The sequence below is a fragment of the Leuciscus leuciscus genome (genome assembly GCF_965113295.1).
Source record: "Leuciscus leuciscus genome assembly, chromosome: 21".
NCBI lineage: Eukaryota > Metazoa > Chordata > Actinopteri > Cypriniformes > Leuciscidae > Leuciscus > Leuciscus leuciscus.
In genome coordinates, this window is record NC_138745.1 from 15,240,663 (window position 1) to 15,256,095 (window position 15,433).

At 37.8% G+C, this 15,433-nt stretch overlaps 2 long non-coding RNA genes across 5 annotated transcripts; one reads left to right on the plus strand and one right to left on the minus strand.

Moving 5' to 3' along the window:
- Nucleotides 1–2,188: 2,188 nt before the first annotated feature.
- On the minus strand, nucleotides 2,189–10,767 carry LOC309485862. The gene is made up of 8 exons (XR_014201274.1): nucleotides 10,647–10,767; nucleotides 10,497–10,557; nucleotides 4,174–4,292; nucleotides 3,752–4,049; nucleotides 3,589–3,649; nucleotides 3,329–3,422; nucleotides 3,120–3,238; nucleotides 2,189–3,012 (listed from the first exon to the last, which is right to left on the minus strand). It is a non-coding gene; the product is annotated as an uncharacterized lncRNA (long non-coding RNA).
- On the plus strand, nucleotides 5,005–9,145 carry LOC309485865. 4 transcript variants are annotated; one of them, XR_014201279.1, is made up of 3 exons: nucleotides 5,005–6,278; nucleotides 7,195–7,273; nucleotides 8,266–9,145. It is a non-coding gene; the product is annotated as an uncharacterized lncRNA (long non-coding RNA). The 4 variants fall into 4 exon arrangements; XR_014201278.1 differs by having other exon boundaries at nucleotides 7,195–9,145; XR_014201280.1 differs by lacking the exon at nucleotides 7,195–7,273.
- Nucleotides 10,768–15,433: the final 4,666 nt, after the last annotated feature.

A 15,433-nucleotide genomic window follows, 5' to 3' on the forward strand; every position in this document is an offset into this window, starting at 1 on the left:
TGACTGAGTCATTCATGATTGAGACAGATGTTTATGGATTGACCATTGAATCTTTGAGTCAACCGATTCGTTTCAAAATGCTGAATCATTCAGTAATGAGAAAACAAGTTGCTGTGAGATGCGCGATGGTTCTGCTGTGATCTTTGTTTAACTATTTTTGCTGCTGAAACAGAACAAAAACAGTCAATATTGCATCTAAAATGTAAGTGACTTAATTGTAACTGTTTATTAACCTGTTGTATGAAATCAATGTCACAGTTTCAATCGTGATTGTATTCAGGAAATAGTAGCCTACTCGTCAAGTGAGGTTGCTTAACTCTATGTTATAAAATATATAAAAACTCCATATTTGTAATTTTTATAGTCAGTATGTTGTTAACTGGGTTGCTTTTTTGTGTGCTGCGCTCATTTGTTTACAATTCTCCTGGAGAAGCTGCATGAGCCTCAGCAGGGCAACCTTGTTACCATTGATCAGTAATACATTTATTATTAACTGCTGATTGCAACTTAAAAATGAATGTAATGAAATTAGAATAATCTCTCGTTTTAGTGATTCCCAAGTTATTATTTTTTTTGTTATTGACGTTCTAATCAGGCTATACTCTGGTCGGGCAAGTAAAATTCTCTTTCAGGTAGGCCTATTGTATTTATATATAAATATATTAGGGATGTGACTGTGATACAATTTTCCCACCGGTTAATCGACGTGTGACACCGCTGAGGGCTTTTAAATCGCTAACTTAAAAGCGAAAGTAAAATACAGACGTCCGCACAGACATTGATAATGGTGCGGAGTAGAGCGAGCATTTTCAATGTATTCCTATGGAAGTAGGAATAAACTAATACATTTTATTTATGTTTTTATGTGTCCACTGTTCAACCGCAACAGTGTCACACACACACACACACACACACACACATTCCAGAATTGCAATCTTGACATCGCAGCCTGTTCATTATAGCCCTAATACAATATAATAATAAAAATAGTCAACATAAGATATACGAATTACACTGCTCTGTTTAAATAGTCAGTAGTACAATTTGTACCATTCACAGTAAGCAGAGCTCCGCTGTGATGTTTCCATTATTCTTCTTATTCTTATTTTTCTGTCAACCTTTCGGGCACTTTTGAGACCCTTAACGTGCTCGAAAACTCTTGAAACTTTGCACACGGGTCAGAACCCGCGGCCATCAGGGCCGGGCTGAAGCTGGTACCCGGGCGTGGCAGGGGGGCTCGACAGCGCCCCCTTGAACGGGGTCCGAAAACTTGGTCCATAAATCAGACACGCTTGCATGTAATAATATGAAACTCGGTACACATATAGATCTCATCGGGCCGAACAACTTTCGTACTTTTACTTTTTACGCCAGCCCAACAGGAAGTCGGCTATTATGGGTTGTTTGGAAACGCATGCTGTGGAATTTAATGTACTCCTCCTAGGGAATTCATCCATTCGCCTCCAAACTCAGTCAGCATGAAGTCAAGACATTGAGGATGCTAAATTGCGGACAGATTTTTGATATCTCGAACGGTTTGGCCGTGGCGAGGACACGAATTGATGGCGAATAATGGAAACAGGAAGTGTGTTATAACTTCTGCATACATTAACTGATCTTGATTAAACTTCAACAGTGTGTTCGTTGTAAGAGGCCGATCACATGGATGTGACTATTGTGAGTCAAAGTTATAGCACCACCAACTGGCAGCAGGAAGTGTGTCCCTTTCAAAATGCTTTGAAATCACCCTCTTATTTTTACCCGATTTGCTTCAAAGTTTATGTGTATAATGTAAACACACGGCAGATGTAGACCTGTGAAAGGATTGTTGATATCTTTAATACTGTTGCCATGGCAACGCTTCAAACTTTAATATTCTTTTTTGATGCTTTTGAGACTCTTAACATACTTGAAATTGGATGAAACTCGACAGACACATCACATTTATTAGCCCGTAGACATGTGCAAAGTTTCAGAAACGGGCGTGGTGAGGGGCTCAGTAGCGCCACCTTTAGTCATAAGTGGGGGGGTTAGTTTTATCAACAACAACAAAACTTGGTATGTGTATTGTTCTCATCAAGACGGACAACTTTCTAATTCACATTAACGATCTCCGACCAACAGGAAGAGAGATATTTTGGTTTGAATGTGGATTTTCTGAAGAATTTTCTCTCCCTCTCTCTCACTGCATGAAAATTGGGATTTCCGACCCCGTAAACGGCCGCAAATCTCCCTAATTTTCGGCAGTTAACGACAATTTACAGCCTGTGAACGTCGCGTTCGTCTGTGCCGAATATTGTCGGAAACGAACCATGACGTATGCAGAGCGCTCGCGCCGGAGGTGTGAATGGCTCTAATTACCATATGAATAGCAGCTCCCGCCAGAGAAAGGCTTGAATTTCCTCACTCACTATTGGTTGAACCCACGTGGTTTAAACAAGAAAAATCACTCGTGATTGGTTGGCAGATCTGTTACTATTGGTCACCCTTGCTCATTAAAAATTCAAAAAATTATAATATTCACATAAATAATAATATATAAATTATTTTTTTATATTCATAATATGCTATTCTGTGGTATATTCATGTCATTGTTAACCTATGGACTACACTATTATTACCATCAAGGACATGAATTTATAAAGGAATGGAAAATTTGCCAGGGACATGCTGTTTATTCAAAGAAAGAGCTTTATTAGCACAGACACAAAACAATATACACCTATCTAAGCATAGATCATCTGCACACACAACAAATTGGAAGCTCAGTCTGTTTTCATCTTCGGAGCTGTAGGTGACTAGCGGCGTTCTCTCTGAATTGGATCCACTTTGAAAACGTCTGTGGTGCGTCGCCCTGTATTTAGGAGTCGCCTCTAATCTCGACTGCAGCGTAGCACAGAGCTCTGTGAGCTCCTGGCTGGTGGTTGAACTTCATCGGACATCAGATCTATGGTGGCGCACTTCCAAATGCCCACGTCATCCTCACCTAGCACACCGTCTCGCTTCTAGCAGCTGTAAAAACAACCAATACAGACAATCAGTACTGTGATGCACTGTGTATGGACACAAAACATCTATTAATGCACGTGAAAAATAGTCACATTGACTAAAAATCTTACCCTCTTTCTTCTCTCTCGACTCCGAGCTGAACTCTTCACAGCCTCGGCCTGCAATGCCAGATCTGGTTGTTTGTACCTGAAGCTCCTGCGTACTGTCTCGTAGTATGTCTTACAGGCAGCTGGAAAACAATTAAATGAGAGTGATATGAATAAAAACAACGCAAGTCACAGTAAAATGAAACAAGGAGAAAATAGTAAAAGTTACTTACAATGTCGTCATGATCAGCGTCATGAAAATCTGGACTTGCAGACATAGCTCCGAGTAAATGTGAGGTTACGCCCTCGTTATGAGGCGAGGTTACTCTATGGAAACAAAATGTATGATTAAGATCGTAAACTATAACGGATCTATTTTCTTATACAAGAGAATGAAAGCATATTCTTTGAATCTTACCTTTAAAATGTTTGTAAGTTTTTATGAAAGTAAAAAAATAAAAGAATGTAAGATTCTTTTATTTATTTTTTTTACCTTGATCCAGTTTGTAGCGCCCACAATTTGTCTCAGAGTTGTGAAGATGGCATACTGCTTCCTGTAAATTACAGGATTATTTACAATTATTAAACAAATAATAGCCATCAATCCCATGACCTCTTGCTTTATGATGAAATCATGAAAAACAGAATATTCTTACATTTCACAAGGCCTGACAAAATACTGCTGCAGGTAACTAGCAGCATTCTGTCTGAATTCGGTCCATTTTGCAGACGTCTGTGGTGCGTTGCCCTGTACTTTGGAGTCGACTCTAATCTCGACTGCAGCGTGGCACAGAGCTCGGTGAGCTCCTGGCTGCGAAAGGACGGAGGTCGCACAATCCATCCAGACACCCCGCCAACGATGCCGTCTTCCTCATCAGACATCAGGTCTATGGTAGCACACTTCCGAAGGCCCACCTCATCCTCAGCTAGCACACTCTGTCTCGCTTTTAGCAGCTGTTAAAACCAATAAAGACAATCAGTACTGCCCAATGCACTGCGTATGGACAACACACATCTATTAATGCACCTGAAAAATAGTCACATTGACCAAAAACGAATCTAATCTAATAAATCTTACCGTCTTTCTTCTCGCTCGACTCCGAGCTGAATTCACCACAGCTTCCGCCTGCAATGCAAGATCTGGTTGTTTGTACCTGAAGCTCCTGCGCACTGTCGTGTAATATGTCTTAAAGGCAGCTGGAAAACAATTAATTGAGAGTGATATTAATAAGAACAACATAAATCACAGTAAAATTAATAAGAACAATATAAGTCACAGTAAAATTAATAAGAACAACATAAGTCACAGTAAAATTAAACAAAGGAGAAAAAATGCAACCGGGTGAAATTGCAGAAATACACACCGGAAGCAAACTATGCTTTTTGAAATTGGGGTTTTATTCTGACTGCTGTTTAAAATAAGTGACAGCGGTCAATGGAGGCACAATTAAACAGATAAAAGTCTGATTAAGAAAAAAGTTTGCCTTGTTCTAAGAGATTTCACAAGAAAAAAAATAGATTTCACTAGTAAAAAAAAAAAAAAAAAGAAATTGTAGAAACAGTTTACAGTAAATTTGAAGATGACAATCAAATGTCACAAAAAGCTTAACCAGTGGATCAATGCCCAAATCCACAGAATACTTAATTCAAACTGAAATGCAGTGTAATACACTGCAACTGGTCAGATTTAAATTGATTTCTCCAAACCAAAATATGTTAGGCTACAATTAAATACGATAACACAAACTGGAATACGGCAGTGGCTGAGGTAACTTAGGCCTAAGTTACAAGAGAAATAAAAGCACTTTAACAAAGCCACAACCCACGTTTAATCATGCCATGCGGAACCAGAAATATGCATTTAACCATAAAGTTATACTGTATAATCACAGAATATAGATTCAACTCCCCAGCTAACAATGACCTGGCGGTCCACCAGCGTTTTTTGGGCGGCACAAAGTCAGCGGTTTGACACGGTCGGACCTCCGGCGGCACACCATCGGCAACCCGACCAATCTGAAAACCCTGTCGGTCTGCCAGCGTTTTTTGGGTGGCACGCCACCAGCGGTTTTCCGCGGCTGGGCCACCGTCGGCACACTAGTGGCAAGCCGATAGTCGGTCCACGTGTTTCTGAGCGCTTACAGGACGTCTTTAATTTATAAATGTATATTTGTTTTAATCTATTTTAACAGTTAAAAAGAATCTGAAAGCACAGAATAAAAAAAATTGTGAAACTGACCTAATAGCTGCAGCAATATCAAAAGCAAAATGTTGGTGATATAAAAAATACTGCCTATGAGCATTTTTAGCACGCGTTCAAATGAAATATGGGGCTTGAGTGTTCGTAAAAACAACAACAAAAATATTTAAATTATTTTTAAAAAGCCACAATTGTCCCACTATCACGTGCAGTAGTGGTAATTGCACCTATGCATGGGTCATATAACTTCAAAATGAGTTTTAAATTCATAATTTTATGAAGAGAGTTTTATTCAAGTAAGGTTCTTATTCTAGATGTTTATGTTTGTAAATGCTGTGTGACTGTGACGCGTTTTAATGTGCGTGCGCGTGAACACTCGAGCCGGGTTCAAACACTGGAGTGGAGATGAGTTGCCAAGGAAACGGCGCGGGACCGCACCGCACTATTGCAACTGTCAGCAAAACTCCGTCTCTCGCTGTTGTTTTCACTGCTTTCAGGTGAGTTTAGCCTCTAAAATCACACAAATAATACACACAACTGTTCTTGACACTTATCTTACTTGTAATTGACACGCGTCTGTTGAATATTTACTTTATAGAAATGGTTTAGTGTCTTCGAAAAAGTCCGTTAGCATCTCAACCGTTTTCAGAAGAGGTAGGCTAACTTTATAGCTTGAGCTTTTGTTTATGAAAGTTTGGGCCTTTAATCACATCTTATGTGTAGATGAGAGGTTTTGATAGTTTTGTAAAGATTTTGCTTGGACGTAAGCTAATTTAACGTAAACGTACTGTTAATCGGTGACGTCACTTACATGGAGTACTTAAAAATTGCTGAAACTAGCTCAACGGTTAACAAATATTGATAAAAATTGTTCTGTGATTTCAGCAGCAACACAAATAATCCCTCTACAACAGAGGAAAGCTCCAAAATGTCGACATTTTTGAAGAAAGCTGCTGCCAGAGAAGTGGGAAACACATGGTGAGGTGAGGAAGCTCATTAAATAACAGAGAAGATTTTCTTTTTCCCTAACATATTCGTTAATGTTATCTCATTGTTTTTTTTGTCAACTTGTTCTCTTTCAATTAGGACTGGTTTTATATTTCTATTTCCATCTGATTAATCGTGGGCCTCATTTAACTGAGAGTAAGCATTTATGAATAATTTTGGAAATATTAAATAAAATATGAAAAACATTGCACTGTTGATCAAACTAGTCTACTTTAATGTTTCAAAAGGAAGTTTGATTTGTTTTGTGTTTATCAATGTCAGATGGATAAATGAATATTAGATGCAGTTCAGGGTAGGATCAAGTTTCTCTCTGTGAAAAAGAATGTGTGTAATATTCAAAATAGTTTCTGTGTTTTAATGTGTGTGTTTGGGTAGCGTGTGTATGCATGTATCCACACATGCTCAGGTCCAAGGGCTCGATGTTTGCAAGCACACATGCACATATGTGTACATGAACATAATGAACATGTTCATATTTTACTTAATATTTTCAAAATTATTCATAAATGCCTACTCTCAGAAAAATGAGGCCCACAATTAATCAGATGCAAATAGAAATATAAAAACAGTCGTAACTGAAAGAAAACAAGTTGACAAAAATATTGAATCCAGAATTGGGTGATAATATAGCATAACAAGTGATTTATAAGCTATTTTTTGTAGACCAGTTATTTTTGACTGGGAACACCACAAGTGTTATAGGGTTTTGAACACAACACAATGAAAAAGTAAACCTAAAAACATACATTTTGTTATCCTAATTAAGAAATCATTGTCTGTTCTTTCTATTTTCTGCATTTCACTTCTGTTGTAGCTTCTGTCCTTTTAATAAACCTGTCATTGTATAATAATATTGTTGGCTCTGTGGCAAATGGTTTGTTGTGTTCCTAGATCCTTCCATGCAGATGTCCTGCACCATAGCAGAGTTGAGCTGATCATCATCTCTGAGGCGCTATCAACCATATGACTAGTGAGTAAAACCAAGCCAAAGACAAATTTCCACTTGTGGACAATAAAGGAACTAAACTAAAACTTCAAACATACACTAATGTTGTTGGTAAAAAAAAAAAAAAAAAAATGTTTTGAAAGAAGTCTCTTAGGCTCACCAAGACTGCATTTATTTAATTAAAAATACAGTAAAAACAATAATATTGTGAAATAATATTAAAACATTTAAATAACTGTTTTCTATGGAAAACATCACATTATCCTTCAGAAATCATTCTAATATGATGATTTGATGAAACGTTTATGATTATTTTCAGTTTTGAAATCAGTTGTGCTGCTTCACATTTTTGTGTTTTTCAGGATTATTTGATGAATAGAAAGGGAAAAAAAGCATTTTTTTAAAAAATCTTTACTCTCTCTCTTGGTCAATTTAATACATCTTTGCTGAATAAAAATATTTATTTTCTATTCTTATAAAAATAATCATTCTATTGAACCCAAACTTTTGAATAGTAGTGTAAACTACCATTTATATATATGTTGGGTCTATTTAACAATCCTGGAGAGAGAAAAAAGAAAGTGGATTAAAATGTTACACTGGTTTACAAAAAAATATTAATCAGCACAACTGTTTTCAACATTGCAAATACTCAGAAATGTGTAGGACGTTTGCATTGTGAGAATGTATAGTATTCAAATATAAAAATGCTGACTCGTTAGGTCATGTTTTCTCATTAAAATCTGACGATTTCCTATTAATTCAATAGAATGTAAGGGAATAACTCTAGAATATCCTTCCTGATATGTTTGGGGCCCAGAAACATGATCCTAATTTAAATCTGGATTAAAGACACATCTCTGTAGCCAAGCATTCAATTTACACATCTCATAATCTTGTTCTACAGTTAATATGTGATGAAATAATAAAAAGTGCACATGATCATCTTTTGCCTAAAATAATATGACAGCAGCAATGCTAATCTTTCTCCTGTTGCTTCCCTGTTTCTATCTCAGGATGCTCAGCAAGTTCACTAGAGATTACAGCAGCTCTAGTGTGGATCCAGCCTCACTCGTGAAGACTTCTAATGACACCAACACTCAAAAAGACTTCAGATGGTGGCAACTATAGATGGACACAAAACTGCCAGATATTATCCTTACATTGCATCGGCCCAGTTTCACACACAGGGCTTAGATTAAGCCAGGATTAGGCCTTAGTTAAATTAGGATTATTTAAGTAGCTTTTTTAAATGTACTTCAGAAAAAAAGAAGGAAAAAAAAACATTACTGGTGTGCATATTGAGACAAAACAATGGCCCTGAAATATTTTAAGATATGTCAGTGCAAGTTGCTTCCCGTTAAGACAGTTCAAAAATGCATTTGAGTCAGGGACTATCTTAAGCCTTTTCTGTGGAACCGGGGAAGGTAAGGGAAGGTTTGCATGACAGTTTTGCTGACAAATAAACAGGAATATCTTAGTACACGTAACTAAGAGAAAGAGTAAACATTGTTCTAACATATTACCAACATTGTAAGAATAGCGGGTTAAAAATCTGCAACCCTTTGAAGGATAGCAATTAGGACTTTAAACTCATGACTTGGATTATTTTATGGACATTACTTTGTTGCCAGAAGATGCTCTCCAGTGAATAGCAGTCGCCTCTGGCTGATTAAAGGATATTTTGCGATTGTATAACCTTGAACATGCATTTTTTGTAAAGCCGCTATGAAACAATTTGTATTGTGAAAAGCACTATATGGTTTTACTATGGTACAACTGTACCAACCATGTTATTTATTTATTTATTTATTTATTTTTCAAACCATGGTTCAACTAGTAATATTGCTGTAAAATTATGGTAATCATGACTATAAACGTATGTTTTTAAACCTTGGTTGTTGTGAAAGCATGGTTCATTTTGTTAGCAACTATGGTTTTACTGCAAATGCTGTGGTAAAACCATGGTTAATTTTCATAAGGGTACAACTTATCCTATAATGTACTTGACTAAAGGCCATTGCACACTGAGTCCGAAATTTTCGTATGCGTTTTTTCGTGTTCGTCAGCCTTAAAATTCGTCACGCACAGAAACCTTGCACACTGAGTCCGATGCGTATTTATTAAACCTTTGCGGAAAAAAACGCAACAAATTCAAATTGGATTCGTCAAGCAGTGAGGATGATTTTGTTGCCCTCTTTCTTCTTAAAAAGAGAAAAAGAAAGAGGAAATATTGGGTCCATCCAATCCTGAGATTGCGCCGAGAGGAAGGAGAGTTTCACCTCCTTATCAAGAAGTTGCGAAATTATCATGAGCGATTCAAAATTTACCTCAGAATGTCAGTGGAACAGTTTGATGCTTTGCTAGCGATACTCCACATATTAAAAAGAAGACCACCAATTTCCGTGAACCAATCGATCCTGAACAGACTGGCAGTAGCCTATGTTTAAGGTATGGACACACGGGGACACACACACACACACACACACACGGCTGGCGTGTGACAGACACTTGTCTGCTTGTCAGACGCGTTTATATACTGTCTATGGTCAGACGCCACTCTGGATTTTGTCGTTTGCTTGTATGGTGGCTTTGAATTGTCAAAAAGCCTCTCAAAATACTGGCTGTGGATGCGGAAAACGCAGAAAATCGAACCCGATCCGAATTTTTTTATTACGGACGAAAGTTTCGTAGACAGTGTGCAAGCGTGATTGACATAACGTGAGGTCGAATTTTTTTTTTAACGTGCGAAAATTTCGGATGCGAATTTCGGACTCAGTGTGCAATGGCCTTAATAGTCACATTGGATAAAAGAATCTGATAAATGTAATGCAAATGTATCCATTTCATCTGTTCACTGAAAATTAATTTAATAAAAATTAATTTGCAACTGCTATTGAGACTGGTGTACATTGCTTTTTTTATCCATTATAGTGAATTTTGGTTAGCATGAGTAACTGATTATAAACCGTGGACCGACCGTGGTCCGCCAGAAAACACTTATTATAAACCAGCGGCACGATAGCGGACCACCGTCGGGAAAGCGGCGGCTGCCGCTGGAGGTCCGCTAGAATAACGATGAGCAAAACGCCAGTGATCCGCCGGCGGCATCCGCCGGTGGGCCGCCAACTTTGCCACCGGTGGTCCGCCACTGGCCCGCTGGACTCATGTTAGCTGGGTCATTAACAGATTTATCAAATAAACATGCCATCAGTAATTTCCCCCATAAACCATAAAACGTACATACCCAATCCTTTACCGTCCGATCACCACGAGGTTCACTCGTCACACATGCGCTCCAAATAAATCTATAAACAAAAATGTACACATCAAATGTTCTTTTAACTTCGCTTCACAACTTATTTGTGCATATTAAAGATATTGGAGTAATATTTACCGAGAAAGAAGACCGTATAACACAGAATCCGATCGATGCACGCACCGTCATGGAGCTCTCCTGAACAATGAAAAATGGCTGCCGTTCTCTGGTCGCGCGCACGCGTCCAGCACAAGTGAATACGCTGATTTCACGCAGCCGCCATTTTGAAATCGAAAGTGAGGCTCCGGTGGGAAGAACCCCGGAAGTAAAGATAAACAACAATGCCTTGGATTACCAACCTGAAGCTACTGCCGCGATTTACACTATTGGATGTTAATATTCAATATAGGATATGTATATAGTTCATTCCTGCTTCTTTTTTTACATTCTGAATTATATATAAAAAAAATATTTTATTTAAAAATGAATTTCACTGTATATAGTCTAAAGTATGAAAGAAATGTATGTACATTTTTAGAATTGACACAACATCATTAAACACAACAATACGCCACCGCATTCACGACTCACCTGTGATTAAAGGCGACACTTCCGGTTTTCTTCCCACCGGAGCCTCGCTTTCGATTTCAAAATAACGGCTGCGTGAAATCAGCGTATAGTATCGCGAGAAGAGAGGAATTTCTTAAAGGGGCCACAAACATTTTTAATGCAAAATAGAAACGAGGTACATTTTATGTAAACAACTCTAATCGTAGTTGTAACTCTATATGTACAGTAGGCATAATTCTTGTCATTGCGTATGTGTATGCAGCATGAGTCAAATACAATCTTCTGTTCGTGTTGTATTATGCACAGTGGTTGGGCTCTAAGAGATTGTGATGCTGTTTGCATGGAATGCACATTTTACCTTTGTGGCAAAGCCTGATTGAAATTAATTGTTGAAATAAATGGTTTTGTGTCTTTTTTACATAACATTGGCTATTGCTAATGACACATAGTAACTAATCTAGCTACTTTCATTAAATATATCAATTTAAGCTAAAATGTAAGAGGGTCATTCTATGAAAATGTCAATTTTTCTGTCCCTAGCCTTTACAGAAATATTACACTTAAAAAACACTTTAGGGTTACAATTTCTTTACATTTTAAAATAAAACAATATGTTATTTGAACAATTACACCCTCTTGAGCCATCAATGTGGCAATATTTGATTTTTATGAATTATATAGAATTTCAAGCACCACAGAAGTGCTCGTCCCCAGTCATGTACAGAGGGAAAATGCTTTATTTTGAGGTCAATAACAGATTTTTACACCATTTAAAATACAATAATGTATACATAACTATCAAATATATTATGTAAATGATATATATATAAAAAATGCAGAATACATATTATAAAATTTATAATGAAAGTAGTGGTCCCCTGGAGTTGTGTCACTGGTGTTACTGTTAAACAAAAATCTCTTATTTTGAAATAAAAATCACACTGCTATAGCTTATGTTTGTATGCAGGCCTACGGAATTTATATTCACAATACTTAATAACTAATATTATTTTATTGCATTTATATTAGTTGTTTGAAGAGTTACAAAAAAGCGGTCGGTCTTAACACAAGTTTCAGCCGGCAAGTCGGTCGGACTAAAAGGGGGAAAAAATAAATAATTGGGTCGGTAGGCTACTAAATTGACAGGGTCGGTCGGGTTACGGCAAACAAGAATATTTTTAAGGATGGCCTTAGACTATTGTAACTCACTTTATTTTGGGCTATCTCAGGCCTCTCTCTCTCGTCTACAGCTAGTTCAAAACGCAGCGGCTAGACTTCTCACCGGGACACGCAAATATGAGTCGATCACCCCTATTTTATTCAAACTCCACTGGCTACCTGTCACATTCAGGATTGATTTTAAAATTTTACTATTTGTGTATAAAGCTCTTAACAAACCGGCCCCCCAATATCTGACCAATCTCCTCTGCCCGTACACCCCATCTCGTACTTTGAGATCCAGTGATCACTGTCTTCTCATCGTGCCCAGATCCAGACTTAAAAAACGAGGCGACTGCACTTTTGCAACTGCAGGCCCAAAACTTTGGAACAGTCTACCCCTCTATATCAGACTAGCTCCCTCAATTTCCATCTTCAAAACATCCTTGAAAACTTTTAATACCCCTTGACACAACTATTTTTATTTTTTTTAATTGTCCTGTTTCTGCCCTGCATTTTATCTATTGCCCTGTACAGCACTTTGGTCAGCCTTGGCTGTTTTTAATTTTGCGTTATAAATAAATATTGTATTTTTTTTAGAATTAAGTTAATACCCAGTGATGGGAATAACGGCGTTATAAATAACGGCGTTACTAACGGCGTTATTTTTTTCAGTAACGAGTAATCTAACTAATTACTGCTTCCTCCATTACAACGCCGTTACCGTTACTGTCAATACAAATGCGGCGTTACTTTAATTGAGCTCACTGAAGCGGTTTTCATCCGAGTAGGCTCTCTCTCAGCCATAGGAGCTGCAAAGTTTTTTTCTCTGGTGTGTGTGTGTTTATGAGGCGCGGGACTCGACAAAAGCGAGGCGAATGCCGCGAGCGTGCTCGACAGTGCACGAGAGACCGAGTGTGTCCGAGAACGCGCTCGACAGTGCGCGAGAGAGACCGAGTGTGTCCGAGAACGTGCTCGACAGTGCGCGAGAGAGACCGAGTGTGTCCGAGAACGCGCTCGACAGTGCGCGACAGAGACCGAATGTGTCCGAGCATAAATACTTTATTTATAAATAAATTACACATATCAGCATTTGAATAATCTCTGTAGCATATTGGTATCATATGCAATGTTTTAATTAGTTTATATAACATAAACTCCAAAATAGCCTGCAGGGAACGTTCAAACATATTTGTTTGACGGTTGTGAGCACGTGCGGCAAACACGACTAGAATTTGGCTAAAATAACCTCTGATGATGACGTTCTCTGTAGGTTATAAAAATAAACCCCCAAAAGATTATATTGTATTATTTATGTTGATACATTGTTCAGTATTATATTGAAAGCACTTTTTGTTAAACTTACTATTGTGAGGAAGAAAATACTTCAAGTAGGCTATACAGAATGTCTACCAGTTGTAAAGGTGTGTGAGTTTTATTTTAATTATATGCACTAGTGTATGTGTATGTATATTTTTATTAGGCTACTATTTATTTATTTTTGGTACATTTCTTAAGAAGCATCATTTATTTTTAGACTTATTTGTTGGCCAGTTGTGGTCTGTGCAATAAATATTAAAAGTTCTAAACCATCTATTGTTTTATTGTTGCACTATAGTAATGATAATATTTTAATATTTAAGTTAATAGGTGTCTCTCACATTGTCCCACAGCAACATTAAAATAGTGTAGATTAGGGTACAATGTTTTATAATAATAAGATGTTCTATTTAGTGTCAATTTCATTAATTTAACATTTCATATTGGGGGTATCCAAGAAATGTCTTATATTTAAACTTTTTTGTTTTTTTTAAGTAACGCAATAGTTACTTTCCCTGGTAATTAGTTACTTTTTTAATGATGTAATTCAGTTACTAACGCAGTTACTTTTTGTGAGAAGTAACTAGTAACTATAACTAATTACTTTTTTTAAGTAACTTGCCCAACACTGTTAATACCTTTGAGTCACCTGGGATAAAACTCCCCCTGCTACCCTCATTTGCATTTGTAAAGCTCACAGCAGTCTCATTTACATGTTAAAGCATTAGAGGGAGGGGGGTCACGGGGCAAGCAAGTCCCACGTCAATTTCCGACAATTTCTGACAGTTTGCAGTGTTGCCTGTAAATTGCCGTTTGCAGTCGTAAACCTGAACTTCCACGACAATCTACAGCGCCGGTAACTGTCGAAAATCCCACTTTTCATGCAGTGTCTGTGTCTCTGTGTGTGTGAGGGGAGGGGGGATTTGACTATTGCTTTTATATTGTTAATCAAGGTTTCAGGGGCTTTTGGGGTCCTTAACGTGCTCAAAAACTCTTGAAATTTTACATACAAGTCGGAACCCCCTGCCATCAGGGACGGGTTGAAGCTGGTACCCGGGCGTGGCAGGGGGGCTCAACAGCGCCCCCTTGAACGGGGTCCCAAAACTTGGTCCATAGATCAAACACGCTTGCATGAATTAATTTGAAACTCAGTACACATATAGATATCATCGGGCCGAACAACTTTCGTGCTCTAAGTTTTACGCCAGCCCAACAGGAAGTCGGCTATTATGGGTTGTTTGGAAAACGCTTGCTGTGGAATGCGAAGTACTCCTCCTAGAGAATTCATCCAATCCCCACCAAACTCGGTGTGCATGAAGTCAAGACATTGAGGATTCTAAATTGCGGACGGATTTTTGATATCTCGAACGGTTTGGCCGTGGCGAGGAAACGAATTTATGGCGAGAAAAGAGAAACACGAAGTGGAATAACTTCTGCATACATTAACTGATCTTGATGAAACTTCAGCAGTGTGTTCGTGGTAAGAGGCCGATCAGATGGATGTAACTATTGTGAGTCAAAGTTATAGCGCCACCAACTGGCAGCAGGAAGTGTGTTACTTTCAACATGCTTTTGACAAAAGTGGGCGGGTTAGTTTTAACTACAGTAAAAAAAAAATAGTTTGTATATTGTACTCATCAAGCCGGACAACTTTCTAATTTACATTCATTAGCTCCGGCCATCAGGAAGTCAGATATTTTGGTCTGAATGTGGATTTTTTTTGCAAAATCAGCCTCTGAATTTTTAGCCACTCCTCTTAAACTATTTATTTTATTCCCACCAAACTTTTTCAACATGATACAAATATATTAATGATGCTAAATTGTAAACGGATATTGAATATCTCAAACGGTTTTGCTATGGCGAGGGATTAAATT